The sequence below is a fragment of the Acomys minous genome (assembly GCF_964271855.1).
Source record: "Acomys minous genome assembly, chromosome: 18".
Taxonomy (NCBI): domain Eukaryota; kingdom Metazoa; phylum Chordata; class Mammalia; order Rodentia; family Muridae; genus Acomys; species Acomys minous.
In genome coordinates this window covers 58448875-58472534 of record NC_140501.1, presented here as the reverse complement: position 1 = coordinate 58472534, position 23660 = coordinate 58448875, and the positions used below count along the sequence as shown (strand labels likewise).

Sequence of the window (23660 nt, the reverse complement as noted above, 5' to 3'; positions counted from 1 at the left end):
AAGCGTGCCTGACTTGGTAGCAGTTTCTTCCGTTTCCAGTTCGGCCTTAGGAGCTTTTTGTCTGCTTTTAAGCCTGCTGAGATTAATTAAATGAAGCCCCATGCAACAGCTGCTCTGAAGCAGAGGGGCTTATTAAATCTCAGGACTGTTAAATGCTGGGCCACCGAATTGACTCTCTCAAGGAGATTCTTACCAGTTTTTGTTGTTATTTTGGGTGGACAGGGCTGCTGGCCTCAGTTTCCCTTCTGTTCTTGATGGAGGGGCTCTCTCCAGGAAGGAGAAGCTGCCTGCCATCAGAATGACTCTGGTTTCAGGCTTTCTTGGAAAGTATGTAGCTGCCACATTGACCCCTCCACACAGGGCATCTTTGTCCCCCAGACTGGGGAAAGCTCTGTCCTCTGAGATGAAGATAGTAGTAATCTATGCAGATCAGTCTGGGATAAAAAGATAACTGTGGATGGGGCCTGAGTCAGCCTGAGTGCTCTTGGGCCCTGCTCCTCTGAATTGGGACAGCTACAGTCTCTAGATATCCCTCAGGGCATCAGAAAACACCACAGACACATTTAGTAACTTTTTTTTTTCTTTCTAGAGACAGGTTTTCTCTGTGTAGCCATGGCTATTCTCGAACTCTGTAGACCAGGCTGGCCTCTAATTCAAGATCCACCCGCCTTTGCTGCCTCCGGAGTGCTGGGACTAAAGCGTGAGCCACCACGTCCTGCTTTCATTCAGTAATTTTTGAGAGAATTCAAAAGGAAACAAATCTCTGATGGGTTACAAAATGCTGGGCCGCTGCTTTTTCTGAATAGAAAAGCGCCCTAGGATGTGCTATTTTGAGGAAGACTGGCTCTAGTGAGAGGACACTTCCCTGTTGGGAGGGGGTCACGACCTTTACCTCAGCATCAGGGAGAAGTTCAGGCATCTGCAGAAAAGGTGAGGTAGTGACCTCAGCTTAGAGCCCTCAAGGCAACAGTCCTGGTGCTTCAGTGTGGAGGGGGCAGCCGGAGAGTCTGACAAGATGACAGGATACCGGACGATGTGTCTCAGGAAGGGTTTTCACTAATTCACTGGACTTTCTCTTCTCTTGGTTTCATGTACCCAAAGGCAGCTGTAGTCTGAAAATAATCGGGAGAAAGTTCTAGACATAAATAACTCATGCATTTTAAGTAACTTTTCCTTAAGTGTATTATATTGTGTGTTTATTGATTGTTGTGAATCTTACTATGTGCCCAGTGCATAAAGTAAACTCTGCTGTAGTATGCGCACGTATGAAACTCATAACTGTCTGCAGGGTCATGCCTCATTTGGGACTGGCAGGGGCTCAGTGTTATAATATTGATTAATATGCCACACAACAGATCTGGTATGAAAAGAGATTTATTGTGGGGAAGTGGGAAGAGGAGAGAAAAGAGAGGGCACCCATGAGAAAGAGAGAGAGAGACAGAGGGAGAGAGAGAAACTAAGGTGGGGGGGGAGAAAGAAAAAGAGACAGAACCCAAATGACAGCACACTCTGGATGGCAGGTGGGTTCTTATCTCCTGAGCACCTGGCACAGGTGGTGACATAGGGCGTTGCCTGCACCCTAAAAGCCCCTGAGGGCAGGCCAGTTGGGTTACCTGCACTACAACAAAACACTCTGTTGAAGCCACACCTTGCTTCTCCCATCAACTGCTATGTTGGTGACAGTAAGGATGGGAAATGGTCTACAAAGGAAATAGTGCAGAAATTCAGGGCTTGGCCCGAGTCTGACGGGGGTGTATGTCTGGGTGATCTCTGCTGGACCTCATATTCACATTTATCCTGGTTTGCCTACTGAATCTGGTTATTTCTGTGATGAAATTACAATATTAAAAAAAACAAAACAGCCAGTTTTGGTGTATGCCTATAATCCCAGCACTCGGGAGGCAGAGGCAGGTGGATCGTTGTGAATTCGAGGCTAGTCTGGTCTACAGAGTGAGTCCAGGACAGCCAAGGCTACACAGAGAAACCCTGTCTCAAAAACAAAAGCAAAACCAAAACAAAACACCAAAAAAGGGTCTAGTCATGGACCCGCATTTCAGTTCTCGGGATCCTGAGGCAGGAGACCCCAAATTCCAGGCTGGTCTAAGCTATTTTTGGTTTTTTGTTTTCTTAGTTTTATTGAGACAGTGCTGGGATTAAAGGTGTATGCCACCACGCCAGGCCCTGGTCTAAGCTATTATAGTGGGAAGAAAGAAAGAAAAAATAATTGATCAATTAATGTACTTAATTTTTAGATAGAGTCTCACAATGTATCTCTGGCTGCCCTAGAACCATGTAGACCAGGCTGGCCTTGAACTGACAGACCCATCTGCTTCTGCCTTGTGAATGTCGGGATTAAAGGCACAGGCTCATACTCCTCTGATTTGTCCTTGGTGTGTCACTGAATTCTAAGTACTACCTGCATAAATTATGTTAAACTAGGGTGCACAGGGTTAGTTCACATTGATAATTTAACCTGTTTCACTGGCACGGCTTTGGAAGGGCTGAGGAGACATGGGTCTGTTTGTTAATTTTCTTATAACACAGGCAGAAAGTTGGAAAGTAGGGTAAATTATAGCATTGCTCTTCTCCTCATGACATCATGTTTCCTTTTAATATCTGCTTTTTATATCACACACACACACACACACACACACACCAAATCTTATTTTCCTGGAAAACCAGGTCTCTTGTTTTTTTGTTTTGTTTTGGTTTTGGTTTTTTGAGACAGGGTTTCTCTGTGTAGCCTTGACTATCCTGGACTTGTTTTGTAGACCAGGCTGGCCTTGAACTCACAATGATCCGCCTGTCTCTGCCTCCTGAGTGCTGGGATTAAATGGGCCCAGCAAGTCCAAGGGCAGGTTAGGTACACAGGTTTCTGGCATGAGGCCTTAAAATGACCCTAGCTTGAGCCGGCTGACTGAATCTGCTTTGTTTTTTTGTTTGTTGGTTTGTTTTTTGGTTAAAATAAAGCCTGTATTCTTGAAAGAAGGTCTACTTTCCCAAATAATGCTAATGCAGCAGCGGGTTGCTAGCTGGCAGGCCCATGCTGTTCTGATGTACAAGCTAAATTCTTCCTCATGTTAGAAGCTGGACATCACTGTTTGCCCTCGGTCAGCTTTCTAACTCAAGTTCCAGGTCATGCTGTTTAGCCTCGTTACCCCAGAAGCGGAGTGAATGTGAACACTACTGTTTGGGTTCATCATCTCAGCGCTCAGAGCAGGAAGATTTGTGCTTTCAAGGACAGCATGGGCTACTTAGCGAGGGCTTGTCAAAATAAGAGTCCCCCCCCCCCCCCCAACATGTGGATGAAAATAACATTCTTTCATGAGAATGCAGGCAACTGTTGGTCTGGCCAAGGTGATGTGATCTGCCTTAGGGGAATCCAGATTCTTCTTTGCTCCCAATAAAATGTGCCTGGCTCAAGATGTGACCTGCTCCTGCGTTGTGACTCTCTGAGCCCCTTCAGACGGAAAGTCTTGACTTTTCTATCTGGGCATCTCTGGTTTAGACAGCCTGGTGACTGCACACACCTCTTGGGGGCCATGCTGGTACAGAGGAGCTGCTAGTTTGGATAGATACAGTTTGTGGCATCAGGCCTCCGCTGAAGCTCTCGGGACACATATGGGTGTAGTCAGGGACTGTTTGGTAGCCTCATCCTGCTTCTCTGCCTGAGTGCCATGCGAGATGACATCTGGGGACATTACAAGGGTTTCAAAGGAAGTGATATGGACAGCTAGAAATCCTACTGCCCACAAAGCAGTGTGGTCTAGTTTTCTAAGAGAATACAGATATTTTTTCGTGTTTTTGTTGTTGTTGTTGTTGTTGTTTTGGTTTGGTTTTTTAGGGAGAGAAGGAGAAAGAGTGTGCTTGTGTTTGCTGAGACACATGTCACATGTACATGTGGTGTGCGTGTATGTGCTTGTGCACGTGGAGGCAAGAGGTCAACCTCAGTGCCATTCGTCAGGAGCAGCCCCCATTTTTAAAAGTTTACTTTATTGTTTTGTGTATGCATGCATGATGTGCGCGTGGGCATGCCCATGAGGTGATGCGTCTATTGGGGTCAGAGGACAACTTAGACTAATTGATTCTCTCTTTCTCCCATGTGGGTCCTGGAGACCAAACTGAGGCCACCAGGCTTGGTGGCAAGTGCCTTTACCTGCTGAGCCACTTCACTGGCCCCACCATCTACCTTTCTAGACTTAGGCCAGCGTCTCTCACTGGCCTGGAACCCTCCAAGGCTGGGCTGGCTGGCTGGCTATGGAGCTGCCTGTCTCTGCTTCTTCAGCACTGAGTTAGCAAGCTTGCGCCACCACAGCTGAGGTGCCTGTGTGGCGGGGTGGGTGTCTGCAGCGCATACTCAGACCACTGTACTTGCAGGGCAAAAACTTTACTTTTAGATTAAAAAAAAAAAATTTATTACTTATATAATATCCTGCCTGCATGTACACCTGCAGGCCAGAAGAGGGCACCAGATCTCATTACAGATGGTTGTGAGCCACCATGTGGTTGCTGGGAATTGAATTCAGGACCTTTAGAAGAGCAGCCAGTGCTCTTAACCACTAAGCCACCTCTTCAGGCCCACTTTTAGATTTTTAAGTGGCAACTCTGTGTTAGATACTGGAAATGAGTTCGTTGTTTTAAAGTTCCTTCCATGGACCAGGCAGCTTGGATGGTACCTCAGTCTGTCATCCTGACTGCTGCATCAGCATACCATACTGGGTGGCCTGGGCAGCAGAAGGGTATTTCTCGAAGTTCTGGGGGCTGTGAGGTTGAGATCAAAATCTAGACATGGCAGATGTGATGACTGATAAATACTGTTTCCTGATTCACTGAAACTCTCACATGACAGAGAGGGCAAGGGATTTTGGCGCCCTCTCTCTCTCTCTCTCTCTCTCTCTCACACACACACACACACACACACACACACACACACACACACACACACACACACGATTTCTCTTTGCCTTCTTTACTTGGGGCAGGATCTCTTACTAACATTTTTGGCTCTGCTGTACCTCTCCTGTGAGTCCTTCTGTCTCTGTCTCACAACGTAAGGAATTTTTTAGTATGTTCAAGACACCTTCATTTCACAAACCCCAGGCTGTCGTGGTGTATAAATCTTGGTTGTTGATGGATTTGGCTAGCTAGTGGTTTTATGATTTCGGTTTCTCTAGCTATAAGGATGGTTGTCATGTGGTTGTTGGGGTTGGCTTTATGAGACATGTTCTCACTACTGAAGGTGTCACCAGTCTGAACTTGGACTTGAATTTGAGACCCCCGTGCCTTAAGTTCCTGAGCACTGGGATTCAGGCCTGGCTCACCATGTCTGGCTACTATGTTTTCCATTTCTGTAATATCTTTTTCTGGATTTGTTGTCAGGGTTTGCTGGCCTCATAGTCGGAGTTTGGTAGTTCCTTTTTGTCTCGCCCTGAGGAAGATTTTGTGAAAAGTTGGTATTTTTTTCCTCCTTACTTGATTTCAATTTTAAAAGGCCCAATTTTCATCCCATCACATTCTGCTTTTTCACAAGCCGTGACAAACGACCTGTCTTTCCCTGTGGCCATGCCCACCTCCATGACACTTCCCCTCACATCTCACTTTCATGAAACTCAGTAGTTTTGCTGCTACTTTGGCTCCTGAACCTAGCTAACGGGTAAGGCCCATCAGCATCCTTGTCAGAGTGTCCTGGGGCCGGATGGCTACACCCTGCTGTGACAGCATCCTTGTCTGGGTGCCCTGGAATGGGGTGGCTACACCCTGCTGTGATCTTGTTGGGGGTTGATGACTGCAGTCTCCACTTACTGCAGTACACACACACACACACACACACACACACACACACACACACACACACACACACACACACACACCACCCAGCAAGAAAAGAGCATCCTTTTATCCAGTTACACAGGTTCAAGGCTCTAAAAACCGTTTCGGTGAAGGTTCCTTAATACCCAGGTTTCTTCAGCTCATGCAGACGTTTCAGAAACTATGAATATATATCTGAAAGCCAGGTGTGGTGGCGCACTCATTTAATCCCAGCATTTAATCCCAGGTGGAGACAGGCGGATCACTGTGAGTTGGAGGCCAGCCTGGTCTACAAAGCAAGTCCAAGACAGCCAAGGCTACACAGAGAAACATTGTCTCAAAAAACAAATAACAACAACAAATAAATGAATTAATTAATATATATCTGTAGGTGCCTGTGGTTGTGCTTGGGCAAGTACTCATGAGTTATGCATATGTATACATGTACCATGACCACTACTTATTTATTTATAATTAATTTTTGTGGCTTGTTTTTTCAAGACAGGGTTTCTCTGTGTAGCCTTCCCTGTCCTGGTCTTGCTTTGTAGACCAGGCTGGCTTCGAACTCACAGCTATCCATCTGCCTCTGCCTCCCAAGTGCTGGGATAAAAGGTATGCGCCACCACGCCTGGCCCATGACTGTTATTTCAAACATGGGCTCGTGTAACAGAGAATGGGGCAGGAGGCGGCTTCCTGGGATCCAACCCTGGCTGCTTTGAAATGAGCAGAGTGTTCTGTTCTGAGGCTTGCCTTCTGTCTCCTTCCCTCATACTAATATAGAATTAGTTAAAGCCCAGGAATAACAGCATAGGCTGTCTGGCGCAGTACCTCATACTAGTAGACTTAACAGGAATCTCTTCAACTGCTTTCCAGTGAATCTGACATTAGCCATTTCCTGATATCTATTTATTTCCTACCCTGTTCTCTGGCATTAATTTGAACTAATATGTGATTCTTTTGGTGAGGCCTTAAGTTTTGCTTATGGCCGATTAGCTGAAATCTCGCTTCATTCAATTCTTTGGCAAAGGATCCTCCCCGCCCCTGTTAATTCTGTGAGCTATCTCTGGAAGCTGGTGTTATAGAGCACTGTATTTCTTTGGCCATGGGAATTGTGACTCTGAGGAAGTTCTTCGGAGCTGCACTGTATCGAGTTCCCGTGCTCACTGCTGGACACCGTCTGTCATCTGGAGATAAGTCCATGCCTCCTAGCTTCCTTCTGAGAACTCAGAGAGACTCGGGTGACAGGCCTTCAACACAGCACATGGCCTGGCAGGGGCTGATAAGAGGTGCAATAGGTGTGTCCTTCATCCTCGCCCGCCTCCACGGCTCCAAACAGTGTTTGGTACATAAGAGATGTTGGAACAGGAGCCAGCAAGGTGCCTCAGTAGGTATCGGCACTTGCTGCTAAGCCTGATGACCTGAGTTTGACCCTCAGAACATATATACTCTTGCGGGGTGTCATCTGACTTCCCCGTGTGCCCCTGTGGCACAGACAGACAAGTGCACAAATGTGCAGACAGCAGTAAGTTTGGGGGGAAAAGTAAAAAAAAAAAACAACCCCAACAAAACAGTTAGAATGAAAGGTTTTCGTGCAGTTCTGCTGGGGTAAAACTAGTGAGCTGTGCAGATGGTATCAGTGTTGGGAGAACTCGGGCATGTTGCTCCACTTCATTACTCGGGGCAGGTAAACAGAGCTGGTCCATTAAGCCAGAACAGGTGAGCGAGAGCCACTCCTCAGGGACCCGGGGCATTGGTGCCCACACTGGGTGAGTGGCACATTAAGTGTAGCCTTTTCCACCTGTTTTGCTTTCATTTCCATATTTAGGTGCTTTTCGGAGGCCTGTATGAGGGCCTATTAGTTCAACATAGATTTTTGTTTCTTTGTTTCTCTTCACACACGCACAAGATTCTTCTAGACAGTTGGCCTTCTCCCTGATTTCCCTGTGGGAAACCATCCTCTGAATCACATCAGGATCAGGTGGCAGAGCTGGAAACGCCAGTCAAGGGCGTCATCATTCCTTAAGCTTTGCACATAAAAGAGCAGTGTCCTGATGTTGGAGCCCTCGCTACACGCTACACAGCTTTCAAGGAGGTACCAGTAAGGCTTTCATGCCCTTAGAATCCTCTGTGCTGAGGCAGTGGCCCCAGCTTGGTGGTACATCTGGGCTGTGAGAGGAAGAGATGGAGGCGGAATCCTCTTTGCACTGGAGTGTGTGTATGTGTCAGAAACATGGAGAGTGCTCACTCAAATACTGATTTTGCTTTGCTTTACTTTTTGTTTGTTTGTTTGTTTGCTTGAGACAGGGTTTCTCTGTAATAGCCCTGGCTGTCCTGGAACTCTCTCTGTAGACCTGGCCATCCCCCTGCCTCTGCCTCCTGCCTGGCTGCTTTGCATTATTTTTTTTTTTTTTTACAGTAATGCTCAGAAGCGCCCTGAGACATGGCGGCAGTGTTTTTCACGTAGCGCTTTGACTCTTAAATACACGCATTGATCACATTTGACATTGTTATCCCACAGAAACTGAAGTTTAGCCAGATTAGGCAATGTGTTCAAAGTCACCCAGAAAAGCCTGGGCTGTTGCTCCCTGTAGTGGACTGCTGTGCTGATTTTGAATAAAAAGGGGCGTGGCGTCACCAGTGCGGACCAACAGCGACATATTTTGTGAAATCCATGTTAGAGCCAGTTGGAGCGTTCTCTGGGAACGGACCTCGGGATATTCTAAAATAGATCGCTTTCCTATGTCTCTGCAGCTCCTGGCCTAAGGTCTGCTCAGTGGGTGCAGTTTGGACCAGGAACTGTTGGCACCGGACCATCTCGTTGCCAGCAAACAGCTGTCCGTCCGTGGAGAGTGGGGAAGGCATGGGGGAGGGGGCCTTCAGCGCACCAATGTATGGTTGCTGGGTTTTGTTGTTTTGTCTTTTTGGCAGCTAATGCCAGTTTTGGTTTCTCCAGAGTGTATGTTTAACCCGCTGGTTTTTCCTCTCTCTGATGTGTGGATGTCACTGTTACATATTAACTTAATGCCAGGCAGCAGCACAGACTTCCAAATCACACGGGGTGGATTTTGTGTTCAGAGCAGGACAAAGTTCAGATCGCTGCTAATTCCTTGGTCTGGACCACATATAAAGCCATACCCGCTGTGGTGTGGCCCCGTGGGAGCATTGTGAAGAACCTAAAATGTGGGCGGACCCAGTTTGTTGCTTTGCTTTGCTTTGTTTTTTCGAGACAGGGTTTCTCTCTGTGTAGCCTTGGCTGCCCTAGACTCATTCTATAGCCCAGGCTGGCCTCGAACACAGAGATCCACCTGCTCTGCTCCCTAGGGCTGAGATCAAAGGTATGCACCACCACTGCCCACCCTTAATCCCAGTTTGTTGCTTTTAAATAATGCTGTTCTTATAGTATGTTGATGAAAATCAGGTATGAGAAAGCATATTGGAGCAAGTGCTGTTCTGAGCCTGGCGACCACTGGCCGACCTAGAAGTCTACCCCTGCTTTGCCGTTTCAGGGTCCGGGCAGGTGCCATGGTCACTCTGTGAAAGTCGCCTGATGCCCCTTAGAGCAGGGCCCGGATAAGCCGGTGGCTTCTACTTTGCTTCTCCAGGGGACCTGCTTTGTAATTGTGTTTATTGCCAGTTTGGGCTCCCTCCACCTTTCGAGGTTTAACAGGAGCCTTTCCTAATGAGAAAGGCCAAAGCTGTTCCCTGAGAACCTTTGTGGGGCTGAGTGAAGGCCATGTGGTGCCACCAAAGACCTTGCAGTAAATGCTTTGTTCCTGCACAGGACAGACACCCAGGAATGTTTATCGCTTGCTTTATGGAGGGTTTTTCATCATGAAGGATTTTGTTTATTAGCAAAATACTTCTGTGAGCATGATTTTCAGAAGCCCATAATTTAGATTTTACTGGTTCAAGGCTGTAATTTTTTTTTCTAAAGCTATCTGGAGATCCATTCACTAAGAAATAAGCTTTTGCTGAAAATTAGGGATTGAGAATTGAAGGAGCTGAATGAAGTTATGACTTTTGTATTACCCCTGGAAATAATTGCTCCTTTAACTCAAAATCCATTAGTAGCCTGGGTATAATTTTTTTTTGACATCATGCCTATTAATGTCTTTTAACAAGGTCTCATTTCAGTAACCTTAAGCAAATCACTGATTTTAATATAATAGGCACGGCAGTTTAGAAGTCAAATGATGTATTTACTGAAGGTATCCAGTTGCCTTGATTTAAGTTAGAATATATATACATAAATAAAACTTTTCTTTCATGACCCATGCATTAGTCAAAGTTCCCCAGAAAAACTAGAGTCTGTAGGTTGTACGCATGTGTGAGCAGATAGTGTGTCTCCTTAGCTGGGATTTTTAAAATGTTGGAATATTTTTATAAGCATAATGAGATATGCCATGGAATGGAAATCAAGAACACCTAGTTCAAGCCGGGTGTGATGGCGCACGCCTTTAATCCTGGCACTCGGGAGGAAGAGGCAGGTGCATAGCTGTGAGTTCGAGGCCAGCCTGGTCTACAAAGCGAGTCCAGGACAGCCGAGGCTAACACAGAGAGACCCGGTCTTGAAAAGCCAAAGAACACCTAATTAAGTTATATTTCATATATACATTGTATATATGACCATTGTAGTAATGTTTTTATTTATTAGTCTATTTATTTATTTATTTGCTTTATACCCTGGTCATAGCCCCATCCCCATTTTAATAATTTTGCCTACGATGCAAAGTTCATGGTGCAGAACCCTTGGCTTCTCAGTTACCCCAACAAAATGATGGAGGCAGACTACTTACAGAGGAAAAAATGAGTTTACTTGGTTGGCAGTTTGGGAGGCCGGAAGTCCAGATAGCTTAGGACTTCTGGTGAGGCAGTGTGGGTCGTCTCACCTCAGGGGGAGTTGCAGTGAGGAAAACCAGAGAGACTGGGTGAGGCCAGGCCCAGGCTTTTATAACATCTCTGTCAAGAGACTCTGTCAGGTTCCTGTTCTCAGCCTGCTGGTCTCAACCCCTTCCACAGTGATCACATATCAGATATGCTGCGTATCACATAATAACATTATAAATTTTTAAAAATTTATTTTATGTGCATGAGTACTCTATTTGCATGCACACCTGCAGGCCAAAAGAGGGCATCAGATCACATCATAGATGGCTGTGAGCCACCATGTGGTTGCTGGGAATTGAACTCAGGACCTCTAGAGGAACAGACAGTGCTCTTAACCTCTGAGCCATCTCTCCAGCCCTACATTATAATTCATAAGAGTAGCAAAACTACAGTTATGAAGTAGCAATGAAAATAATTTTATGGTTGGGGGGGTCACTATAACATGAGGGACTGTGTTAAAGCGTCACAGCATTAGGAAGTTTGAGATCCTCTGCCTTAATTAAGCCCTCCTGAGGCTCATTAGTTACCCCTGCTCAATAGTTCCACGTCATTTCTAGTCCTCCTACTCTGAGAACAAGTGCCCCAAAATGGGGTGAGGGGGGCAGTGAAGGAGAGGCAAATATTTAAACTACGGCACGATACCAATCTGTATTTTTAAAAATTCCACATTTGGCGGACTTTGGATTTTAGGTTTCCTCATTCTGAAAATTCAACACGGCTGGGGAAGTGTCAGGAGAGACTTGAGAAGTGCGCTGCTCGGCTTTGGAAAGTAAGATTATGACTGCAGGGTCCCTGCGAGCAGAGAGTCAGCAGGGTGGGTCAGTAGGCTGGGATTCCTGGCTGGAGCTGATGTCTGAGTCTGGACGCCAAAGATAGCATCTTAGGGTTTCTATTGCTGCAGTGGGACCCCATGACCAAAACCAAGTTGGCAAGGAAAGAGTTTATTTGGCTTACACGTTCATATTTCTGTTCATTAGTTAAGGACAGGAACTCAAACAAGGCAGGAACCTGGAGGCAGGAACTGATGCAGAGGCCACGGAGGGGCACTGCTGATTGGCTTAACTGGCTTGTCCCCCATGGCTTGCTCAGCCTGTTTTCCTATAGAACTCAGGACCACTAGCCCAGGGATGGCAGCACCCACAACGGGCTGGGCCCTCCCCACTTCAGTCACTAATTAAGAAACTGCTCTATAGCTGGATCTTACAGAGACATTTTTAAGGCTCTCTTTTTCTACGTGACTCTACCTTGTGTCAGGTTGACGTAAAACCGGCCAGAACAAGTGCTCCCAGGCTGACTTCTCTCTGCTAAAGACCCTCATTGTTGCTCCTATGGCATCTCTCAGATTGGGTGAGGCCCACCCACTCCATGAAAGGGACAGTCAGCTCCCTGCAAAGTCTACAGACTTAACTGTCACTCACATCTTAACGAGACCTCACGTTAGCTTAGGGACAGCTAGGCTGGCCTTGGACCAAACAAATGGGCACGCTGACCTAGCCAGGCGGACACATAATGCTGCCTGTTGCTACCAGGTGAGGCAGCCGTGCACCTGCTGGCGGTTGGTAAGCTGTCTCAGAGAGAAAGACTTAGCTGAGGGGAGGATAGCAAGTGCCTGGCAAAGCCAGTGCCAGGAAACTTGAGATTCCAGAACTCGACCCAAACAGCAGAGGCAAGAGATGTGGATCAAGAAGGAGAGTGACTGCAAGGCAAGGACCTGAGTTCTAGCCCCGGAACCTTCTATGCAAGAAGGTTGTGTGTGATGGCGCATGCTTGCAACCCCAGCAGTGGGGGAGGCAGAGGGAGGTAGATCTCTAGGCCAGTAAAGATCCTGACTTGAAAGGGGCTGGGAGTGGATTTAGGGGAGGGACCTGGCCTAATTCGGTCAGTGCTTGCTATGTGAGCATGGGGGCTTGAGTTTGGCTCTCTAGCACCCATATAAAAGCAGGGCACACTGGTGTGTGTCTGTGTCTTGGGATTTCTATTACTGCGATGAAACACCATGACCACAAAACAGTTGGGGAGGAAAGGGTTTATTTAGCTTACAGTCCAGATTATAGCTGTCACTGGAGGAAGTCAGGACAGGAACTCAAGCAGGGCAGGAACCTGGAGGCAGGAGCTGATGCAGAGGCCATGGGGGTGGGGGTGGGGTGCTGCTTACTGGCTTGCTTTCATGACTTGCTCAGCCTGCTGTCCCATATGAACACCAGCCCAGCGATGGCAGCACCCAAAATGGGCTGGGCCCTCCGCCACTGATCACTAGTTGAGAACATGCCTTACAGCTGGATCTCGTGGAGACATTTTCTCAACTGAGGCTCCTTCCACTCTGATGACTCTACTTGTATCAAGTTGGCACTCAAAACCCAGCCAGGATAGCCTGTGTGTGACCCCACAGCTGGCGGGACGAAACTCCAGATCTCATTGGCCAGCTAACCTAGCGGAATGGGTGGTGTGTTGCAGGGTCAGTGAGAAATTGTCTTAAAAACTAAGGTGGAGAGTGGTGGGAGAAGGCAGCTGACATCAACTTCTGGCCTCCACACAGACATGCACCCTCACATACATACGTGTTCACACACCTCACTAACATATACATAATACTCCCGACACACAACCTACCCCCCCAACACCCCCCCCCACATCCACAAAGGTAGAGGGTGTTCCCGAGGAATATCTGAGGTTGTCCCCCAGCCACCACAGGCACGTGTAACCAAACACGCATGTGTGCCTACAGTCACATGTGTACACACACACACACACACACACATACACACACACACACACACACACACACACACACACACACACACGCACGCACGCAAATACAGAATACTGAGCTGGGAGTGTGACCCAGTGGTTGAGGTTACCTGGCACTTTTGAAGCCCCAGTTGGATCCCCTGCTGGAAACAAGGAAGCCAAAACTACAACAAGCAAAACCTTTGAGTGATGTTGTCTGAGCCAGGTTTCTAGCCATAGTGACTTCCCAATGCCCTTGGGGTCGGAGTCACATCACCATGTCAGGCCTGGTGCTTTAACCTTTCAGAATCTCTCACCCTTCAGTCTCTGAGGAAAGACAGTGATGCTGCAGGCCTGCCAGTTTTCTGCAGGGAAAACAGGCTTTAGAAAGTGCTCTACAGGGCCGGGCAGTGGTGGCGCACGCCTTTAATCCCAGCGGTCGGGAGGCAGAGGCAGGAGGATCGCTGTCAGTTTGAGGCCAGCGTGGTCTACAAAGTGAGTCCAGGACAGCCAAGGCTACACAGAGAAACCCTGTCTTGAAAAATCAAAAAAGGAAAAAGAAAGTGCTCTACAGGGCCAGGAGAGGAAGGGGCTGGAGCTACTGAAGCTGTCAACCCTGTGAGAAGGAGGAAGTCCAAGAAAGCTGAGTGCATTCGACTTTGAGGGGGGTATACTTGGGAAATGCTATTCGGCGCCTTCACCAAGAACCTGGTTTCTTTTCTTACAGCCACACTTAAGTACCGCTGGTTAGTGGGGGCCCAGTGTGGCTCAGCCCTGTGTGGATGGGTTTATGCAAACTGAGCTCTGCCGTGTGCCAGGCGATGAAGCACAGGTACAGCAAGTTTCCAGGTAGGAGATGGGACCAGCAGTGTATTGAGCCGATGTTCCTTGGAGGAACAGAACCCATGGCCTCTACCTATATCGTATAATTAGGTATTACAAAGGGATTTAATGAGCAGTGGCTGTCTTTGTGCTATCGAGGATGAGAGCCTGGTGACTGCTCAGTTTGAGAAGCCGGACTAGTTTGGCGCTGATGGCCTGTGGGCTCTCTGGACAGTTGTTGGTGATGAGCTCACTTTGAAAGACCAAAGAAGCCAGAGTCTGAGGTCGGCATGGCACAGCAGCACTGGCAGGTGCACCGTGCAGATGGAAGGGAGCCCACTGTGTGGACTGGGTGTCTTCGCTCACAGGCTTTTTTCCTGTCTCTGCCTCCTAGACCATTGGGCGGCATAGCCTACATTAGTCTTCTCTGAAAATACCCCCACAGGCACACTCAGAAGTGTGCCTCAATAACCATCTCTCAATCCAGCCATGCTGACAGTCAGAACCAACACCCCCACCCTACACAGGGGTGCTAATACACTGTGATAAGTCAACAAGAGCCTTAGTTATAACAACTCTTGAAAACACCGAAGACAGGTAGAAGTCTGAAGAGTTTGTAGAAGAGACCCACCTCCTGCCTTCAAGTCCCAGGACCAGTTTCCCATCTTTGAGTTCCGGGGTCAATAGCATCGACATCTGTGCTCAGTGTGGTTCTTTCTTCTGTGTCTGAGCCCAACAGCCGCACCCAGAGACCTCGAAAGGCCACTGGACCAGAGACCCCAGACTGGAGCCGGGCATGATGGCGCACACCTTTAATCCCAGCACTCAGGAGGCAGAGGCAGGTGGACCGCTGTGAGTTCGAGGCCAGCCTGGTCTACAAAGCGAGCCCAGGACAGCCAAGGCCACACAGAGAAACCCTGTCTCGAAAAAAACAAAACAACAAAAAAACAGAGATGCCAGACTCAAGACTGCAGCACTACAGCAAATGATTAAGTGACAGATTATGAAAGACCGTGCATCAATATATGTATTTTTAAATTTCTCACTAGAATGGCCCCCAAACATTACATCGTGTAAATTAATTATTTGACCAGCCTGCAGCTGAATTAATGGACACTTTTCTTTCCTGGGCCCTGCAAGAGTGGGGCAGAAACTATGGGAAAGCTCCCAGGCTCTTTTCAGCACAGGAGCACATTGTTGGAAGTGTCTAGAACCATTGGCAGGCATCCGCAGCTCACAGCATGAAGTGAAGGAACAGTCAGTGAGGAGTTAGGATGGTGTTTTGTGTGTTTTCAGATGCGGCTTAGGCCATTCCATACATAAGGATTAATGATTCTCCATTCACCCACTCCTCAGACAGAATTTTAAAAGGTGGTTTGTTAACTAGTAACTGCACAGTGGGCTCCCGGAGAGAGCTCAGCCAGCATTCCCCCACCCCCACCCCCACCCCCACCCCCAGGGCTGACTTGGTCCCCACATTCCGCTGGGAAGACAAGGCTCTCCCTTAACACGTCGTCCATTCTGTGGCCGAGCTGTTGCCTCTGGCAGTTTCTAATCTACTTTCTTTCTAGACACATCATACAAACAGAATCATATAGTATGCAGCATTTTTCAATTAGCACCTTTTCCTTGGAATAATATTTTCCAGGTTCCTCTGTGGTATAGCATGTGTGAGAACTTCCTATTTATAGTGGAAAACACTGTTTATGGGCAGATTCCATAGTTATTCAAACATCCATCAGTGGATATTTGGTTTTGTTTTACTTTTTCATTGTTGTGGGTAATACCACTCTAAACCCGGAGTCTGTCCTCAGGAGCGAGTTGCTGGGTCCCTTGGTCACTATGTATTTGAGGACCTACCAGCTTTTTCCCCAAGGTGGGTGCACCGTTGGACCTGACTTGGGGTGCACCGTTTGACCTGACTCCTGTCCAGCCTAGCCAGCACTTGGGGTTTAGTAGGACAATGCAGTTCTGTTCCAGGCTCTTGTCTGGGTGCTGGGTGTCTGTAAGGTGGGTTTTCATTTCTCTTTATCTGGCTCCCAAGTTACTGATTTGTTCACTTCCCTTCAGTGTCCCGTTTCTACTCTGCTGGAAAGAACAAGGGAGAACTCAGGCTGGTTATTGTAGGTACATATTAACACCTGCTTATAGGTCGCTAGAAAAACTCCAGTGAAGCAAAGGCTGAATTAATGAGCTTAAGTAATGCTTTGGCTTCGTGACTGACAAGCCTGTAGGGCTGTAGGTATGTTCTTGGGGATTATGGTAATTTGTAGATTTTGTTTTTACTTGTGGATCTGTTAAAAATGTAGCTAACCACAATCCGTGTTATGTGGCTGACCACTATATAGGGAAAACTGCGAGTGCAGCTGTTACTACTGAGGGGCCATGAAACCCTACCAGGGTCACAGCATGTAGCAAAGTGTTCAGAACATCTCCAGGGGCCCACAAGGCTCCAGATTTAACAGAAAGTGGCCTGTTGTTAGTAAAATAACTTTTAAGTATCATCCTCCAGTCATTTAGAGCCAGCTGGCATTTATATTGTCTCACAAATTTAATGTGCATGCAATAAGTACTATATTTTAATATTAAAACCATAACTTTCATGACATCAAGTAAAAATAGCTGTTTCTTTCTCTAGCACATCGCAAATGCTCTTCTTTATGTAGAACAGATATTCAGTGGTCTTCCAATATTATCTGTTCACTTAATACCATTTAAGCATTTATCGATCCCCAAGGATGGGAAGACGGTTGTCTGGTCTCTTGCAGACTGTACACGGTGCACGAGGAAGCAGCAGCCCTGAGGTGTGATGTATGGAGTCAGGTGCACAGGATACTTGGTGTGGGCACAGGAGGAAGGCAGGGGGTGTGATAAATCATGGCAAATAAATCATGGAGGGGGACAGTTTTACAGCCAGCAGCTCAGGCACTTCCTGTATGACTCTGGCCAAGATGCTCACCTATTCTTTTTAAGCATCATTAAGGGATTGTGCTTAAGGGTATGATCACACTGGAAATTTCTAGAATGAGATGAGTTTTGAGAGAAACTTTTGTGTGATAGGGAAGAAATCAGGCTTTGTTATTCCACTGTGTGTGTGTGTGTATGTGTGTGTGTTGCCTGGGGACCATCTGTAGGTGTCTAGGATCTCATATGTAGTCATTGGTAACTGTAGTCACAGTAGGACCAGAAAATGGTTGGGGAGTGGTCAAGCAAACAGACCGTATCTAAAGCTACAGAGCTGAATAGGTCCGTGTATTATAGTAGGATAATAAACGGGGAAACAGAGGTGAAAAGATAAAAAGAGGGTTCAGAAAAGGAGACAAGGAGAAAAGAGGCTTCTGAGAATCACTTCAGTGTTGGGGATGTAGCTGGGTGATGGCATGCTTGCCTGGCGTGGGCAAGGCCCTGGGTTTGATTCCTGGCACTGAAAAAAAAATGTGAGCCATTTACATTGGTTGTGATTATTTTTAGAGTCTTGTTAAGGTGGAAATTAATTTTTGTTGTTGTTTCCTTGCCTGGCTGTGCTCACAGTGGTCTCGTTCTGTGTCTGGGACTGAGTGTTCTCAATACATGTTGTTGGTTTTCTGAAGAAACTGTCAGATAGATTTGATTTCTCCGCTAGAAAGTTGGATTGACTAGGAAAAAAGAACCAGTGTGAATAGAAGAAAGAGATGAGTGAAATGAGTGGTGAGCTGCCTGCCGTTGGGGTGGGGGTGGGAGGGAGTGGGGTCGGGAGGGGGTGGGGTCAGGAGGGGGTGGGGTCAGGAGGGGGTGGGGTCGGGAGAGGGTGGGGTCGGGAGGGGGTGGGGTCGGGAGGGGGTGGGGTCTGGAGGGGGTGGGGTCTGGAGGGGGTGGGGTGGGGAGGGGGTGGGGTCGGGAGGGGGTGGGGTCTGGAGGGGGTGGGGGTAGGGAGACCCATGAGTGTCAAGACTTAAGACTCATCTTTCTAGTCTTTAAAAGTCATCCACAACTACTTATAATCATTGTGTGATTAACAGGGAAACATAACAGTGACATAAACAAGTTGCCACCATATGGGCTCAGTTGAAGTATTGTAAAGACACAAAGTGGGAGCCAGCAGCAGTGATGGAGCTCACACTTTGCCGGTGAGAGTACAGGTTTCAGAGTGTTGGCACATGGCTTCCCTGCAAGCATCTCGTGAACGAGTGTCAGAGATTTAGTTAAGCCCTTAATGTGGATCCCACAGGATGTTGGAGTTGGCCCCTAAATCACTGGCGAGATTTGTAAATTCTGTTCAGAAAGACTTGACAGATTTGCCAAGTTAGAAACAAAACTGGTAAGTGTTCTTCTAACGGTAAAACCATAGCTTTTGCAGTAATGGTCTCTGAAAGGGTAAGAATTGTTTGCATCTCTAGGAGACAAAAAGAAAAATCTACAAATTAACTTGTAACTCACCTAAATCTCAACAAGTAGCAAATCAGAATAATGTATGCGTCCCTGGAGACTGACATCTCCTTTGACTAGACTAGTTCTGTTGCTCTGGTTTTGTGTAGGGAAGCTGGCCGTCCACCCATCCATCCATCCATCCACCCATCCACCCATCCATCCATCCATCCATCCATCCATCCACCCACCCATCCATCCATCCATCCATCACCTACTTCTCCTGTGTGTTTTGGCTAATTTTTAAAAGTACATTACACTAGGAGTAAAAAGTGGCCATTAATAACAACAGAATTGCTAAGAAGTTTGGGGCTTTCCCTTGATTCTTCAGTTCTCCCAGGGGCACGGGGTCTTCTGGGAGGCAAAGTCTTCTCTTGGGCTGCATCCTCTGCAAAACACACACAGTTAGCCTTCATGTTCTTTGGGTTCTATAGCCTCAGATTTAGCCGGCAGATTGGAAATATTTGGGAAAAAAATATGACGAGCATTTCCATGACACTGATGATGTGTGAACAGTGATCTAGAGTGATTTAAAAGTGTACAGGACAGCGTGTCTGGCCTGTATGCAAACACATACAGCTAGATTCCAGGCAGGGCTTGTGCATCTGTGGGTTTCAGTTCCAGGAGAGGGGGATGTTCAGAACCAGTTCTCCATGGATGTCCAGGAGGCTCAGCACCTGCCTGGTATGTGCAAGGCCAGTGTCCCAGGCACTGCAAAACAGAACCTGGCTTTGTCCTTTTTTAGTCCTCCAGGCTCTCCCCCGTCTGCTCTTCTCACCTCATTTGCCTCTATATTCGCTGGACTAAATGTCAGGTCTTCTCATTCCAAAACACAGTACTGGGAAGTTGCTATTTATTTATTTGGGGTTTGGTTTGGTGGTTCTGGGCATCAAAGCTGGCTTTGCACACGGTGGGCAAGGACACTGCACCGCCAAGCTACATCCTCATTCCTCTATTTTGACTTTTTAAAAGACAGGACCTTACTGTGTAGCACAGGCTATCCTCCAACTCAGAGCGCTCCAGCCTCTGCCTCCTGAACACCACATCTTTATGTATTGCTTTGGAAGTTTCATTTTTGCAAAGCAGAAAGCTGAGGGGACAGGGGTGGGGTCAGGGGCGGGGTCAGGGGCAGGGCCTCAGAGTTCAGACCCAGACAACTCAATCTACAAGAGACTTTCACAAATATCTTTTTGAATCTCCTTGGGGTTACTAAAAGGCTGGTACTACTCTCTCATCCCACTGGCAGTCCATATTGCTTTCCGAGGAAGTGTGGGTTAGACTTAAACTGTACAGATGTAAGAAAAGAAGGTGAGTGTTCTGTATTCTCTTCTCATGGTGCAGAGCCTGGACAGTGCTGTGTAGGCCTGCCCCACGGTGTTGCCATTAAGATATAGGAACTAATAAAAGTTTTGAAGTTCATCAAAATTAAGTGAATGCCAGCCATAACATGTCCCTGGTATTTAACAGAGAGCATCCGAGATGCCAGCCTCCTCCTTAAAGAGACACTCGGTGACGTTCTGTTGTTGTTAAGATGTTTCTATGTTTAGAGTACATCTTACATCCTTAGAATCATAAAATCTTACAAGTCGAGAAAACCCCCATGGTTTTGTGGCACAAGGTTTGTTTGTCCTCAAACTCAAAATCCATCCCCCTCTGTGACTCCACCCACTGGGCCTCCTTAAGCGGGAGCTTGCACCTTGCTGGACAGCACGTTCTGTTTGTAAGCATCGTTAACTGTTAGTTTTCAGTCAAGGAATGAAATGGTCTCACCCTGTGGTTGATTTTGCCAGGGTGTGTGTCAGATAAGTGTTTAATGTCTCCAGAGGAAGCCATTGTGTTGCCTTCCTAGCAGTTGTATTTCCCAGTGGAACGTCGCGGGATCCTTTAGCTGTTTGTGAAAGGATGTGAGTGCCAAAATTGTTGTCCAAACCAGTGTTGGGTTGGCCCCTGTTTGCTTTCAGCATTGGTGGCATATTTCTGTAATACTTGCACTCAGGAGGCTGAGGCAAGAGGATTCTCTGGGTTTAGGGCCAGTCTTCGCTACCTAGTAAGTTCCAAGCCAGGAGAAAAAAAGACAATAAATAAATAAAACACATTACATTCTTGCTTGTTATTTATTTTTTAAAGGCAAGGACAAACTTGGGTATATCAAAGAGTACCAGAGTCAAAAGCTAGAGTCACTTCTTTTAACATGATAAAAATATACATTGCTACAACATGAATGGCCTTCAAAAAGTGCTGAACCAATGTGTGAGAAAACAAAGGCCACGCGCTGTGTAATCCAGAAGGTGCCTATCCATGGAAACAGAAAGCGGTTCAGCTGTTGTCAGGGGCAGGAAGAGAAGCCAGCTCAAGGGAGTCGGAGGAGGCGCCTTGGGAAAACAATAGACCCAGAATTCTGGAGAGAGAGAGACCTGTCACCGTGGATGTCCTTTGTTCAGCATCTCTTTGTGCATTTCTTACTCAGGGGACGATGTTTCTGTGAAGCCAAGGGAGCGAGGAGGTGCTCCCGGGAGATGTGGATACTGTGGTGTGCACCAGACATTCTGTGAACCCCACACCTGCTCGCCTTGTTCAGTATTCGCTGAGACTGTGCAAAGTTCTTAGGGGTGGGGGTTGAGATGGAAGTAGGAGCATGCAGCACAGATAAGATGCTTCCCTCAGATTTATGGAGGGATAGTATTCATCATCAAGACTTCAGGGATCAGCTTGGAGTTGCCCAGTGTCTTCTCTGTATCCTCTGCCCAGAATCGGCAGGACCATTCTACAGAAGATGTGGTTTACCTCAGCATCCGCATCACTAGTCAAGCTGACATCCCTTCAGCTTTTCCCACACCTCAGGATTCCATGGGCAGAAGTTTCAGATGCTCTAGCTGCGCTTCATAAAGTCTGTTTTGTGACTGACTCGTTGGTCAAGGGTCAAGTAAAGAAAAAAAGACAAGAGTCCTCTGGGCCCTGGATTGTTTTCTTAAAGCTGCTATTGAAGACTTGACACCGTGTGCACCTTTTGTTGTGTGGTGTCTGGTGAGCGGTTGTGTCTGGGTGAAGGGTGAAGGAAGAGTGGTGACACAGGCCTTGCTATTACCTCATGGCTAGTTCTTGAAAACGGAAGTTGGGCAGGGAGAAGATGGTGAGATCGCTCAGCAGGCAAAGGTGCATGCTGCCAAGTCTGATGACCCAAGTTCAATTCCCCAGAACCCACATGTTAGAGGGTCGTTCCTGAGGCTTGAATTCATGGTGTCTATTAGCTCTGGGACTGGGCTTCTTTCTCTTAGATGGTATGTGGGAGAAGAAACTTGAAAGTAATACTCTGTATTATAAAGTACAGATGGTTCACAAGTTTGTGTTTTCAGTGCTGGGTGTGGAGCTAGTGACCCGCCATACCATACTTTAGTCCTCTGTTCTTGAGCTGTACCAAAGCCTGAGACTTTTGTCATGTCCCCCACAGAAGAATGACTTTACCTCGTTGGCATATAATATAAGGCCAGTGTTTACAGAGAGGTCCCGAAAGTTCCAGAAAGCTGCTGTATATACACGCTGGGCCTGTCTTTGAGTGATTTGTCTGGATGGCAGTGGGACAGTCCTGCAGAGGCGTGGCCTTCCATTGTGGATGGGTATGTCCTAGGAATCCTGGCATATGTCATGGTTTAATGTGGGGTTCTTGGTGCCAGGAAAGCAATGAAGGAAGCTACATTTCTCAAACTGCAGCTCATAAGTGAGTTAGGATAAGCCAGGGATGCTAGCAGTGATGAAGGTGGAGGCAGGCCACAGGCCTTGCCTGTGATAACAGCCAATACCAATTATAGTTAGATATTGTCAATATACAACACTCTTTAACCCTAACTGTAGCCCTGTGTTGCTAACTCTGTTTAACTTGATGGAAAATCTAAAGAAACAGCTTTCAGGAATAGCCAAAACTAATACGAATCCATGTGAAACCAATATAGTTTGGAGATTTACAAAGTAATTTAACAGATACATTATTAAAAACACTGTTTTATGAGTCTTGTTTTAGTCAGGTCGTAATTCAGTGTAGTAAGATCTGTTTTAAGTTGTGTGCAGTGGCGCACACCTGTAATCCCAGCACTTGGGAGGCAGAGGTAGGCAGATCTCTGTGAGTTCAAGGCCAACCTGGTCTACAAAGGGAGTCCAGGACAGCCAAGGCTACACAGAGAAACCCTGTCTTGGAAAAAACCAAACAAAAAAGGATCTGTTTAATGTGAGATGTGCTGTTTTAAGCATTTTCAGATGCACAGATCGGTGATAATTTTATTCACAACATTTACTATCTCCATCTAGAATGCTCTTATTTTCCCAACTGAATCTCTGTATCTTTGAAACAATGCCACTCCAATTCTCCGTGCCTACCCAGGTTCTGACCGCGCCGTTCTATACCGTGGCTCTACACATTTGATTCACTGGGTACCTCATGTAACTATGAGGTTTGCTGCTTTATGACTTGCTTTTTTCACCAACCCAAGTGTTCATCCATGTGTCATAATGCCCTTACTTTCTAGGGCTGAATGATATTTTATTTTGTGTATCTACCATAGTATATATGTACACCAGTCCATCTGTCTGTCCATCCGTCCGTCCGTCCATCCACCCAGCCATGCACACTTGGGCCAAGTCTTTCATTCGGTCATTACAGATTGTGCTGCTGGAAACTCATGTCTACAGACGCTAATGTCTCCTGACTTCAGTTCCTTTGGGAGTTTACCCAGAAATGGATTGCTAGGACAAATAAGAATTGTGTTGAATTTTTCTGAGGACCTTTCAAAGTGGTTTCCGTAGTGGCTATGACATTTTACATTCTTGCCAACAGTGCACAACAATCCCAGCTTTTCCATATCTTCAACACTTAAAAATTAGTAGTCATCATAAATGGATGTAAGGTTAAAGGTATTGGTATGTGTATACACATAAGTATATACAGACAGACAGACAGACAAACGTGCATACATACATACAAGTCGTGCGAAAAGAATACATCTATGTGACTTTAAGGTGAA

The 23660-nt window shown here is 46.8% G+C and overlaps 1 protein-coding gene across 4 annotated transcripts in view; it reads left to right on the top strand.

The window, feature by feature from the left end:
- The window catches only part of SPATA13 (spermatogenesis associated 13), a 271150-nt gene that overhangs the window by 148074 nt on the left and 99416 nt on the right, over positions 1-23660 (top strand). The window contains exon 2 of one of the 4 annotated variants that reach the window (XM_084767575.1): positions 14150-14271. The exons of the other annotated variants lie outside the window; for them this stretch is intronic. The gene's annotated coding sequence lies outside the window, so the exon portion shown is untranslated. The remainder of the gene's footprint in view (positions 1-14149; positions 14272-23660) is intronic. 4 annotated transcript variants of the gene reach the window in all.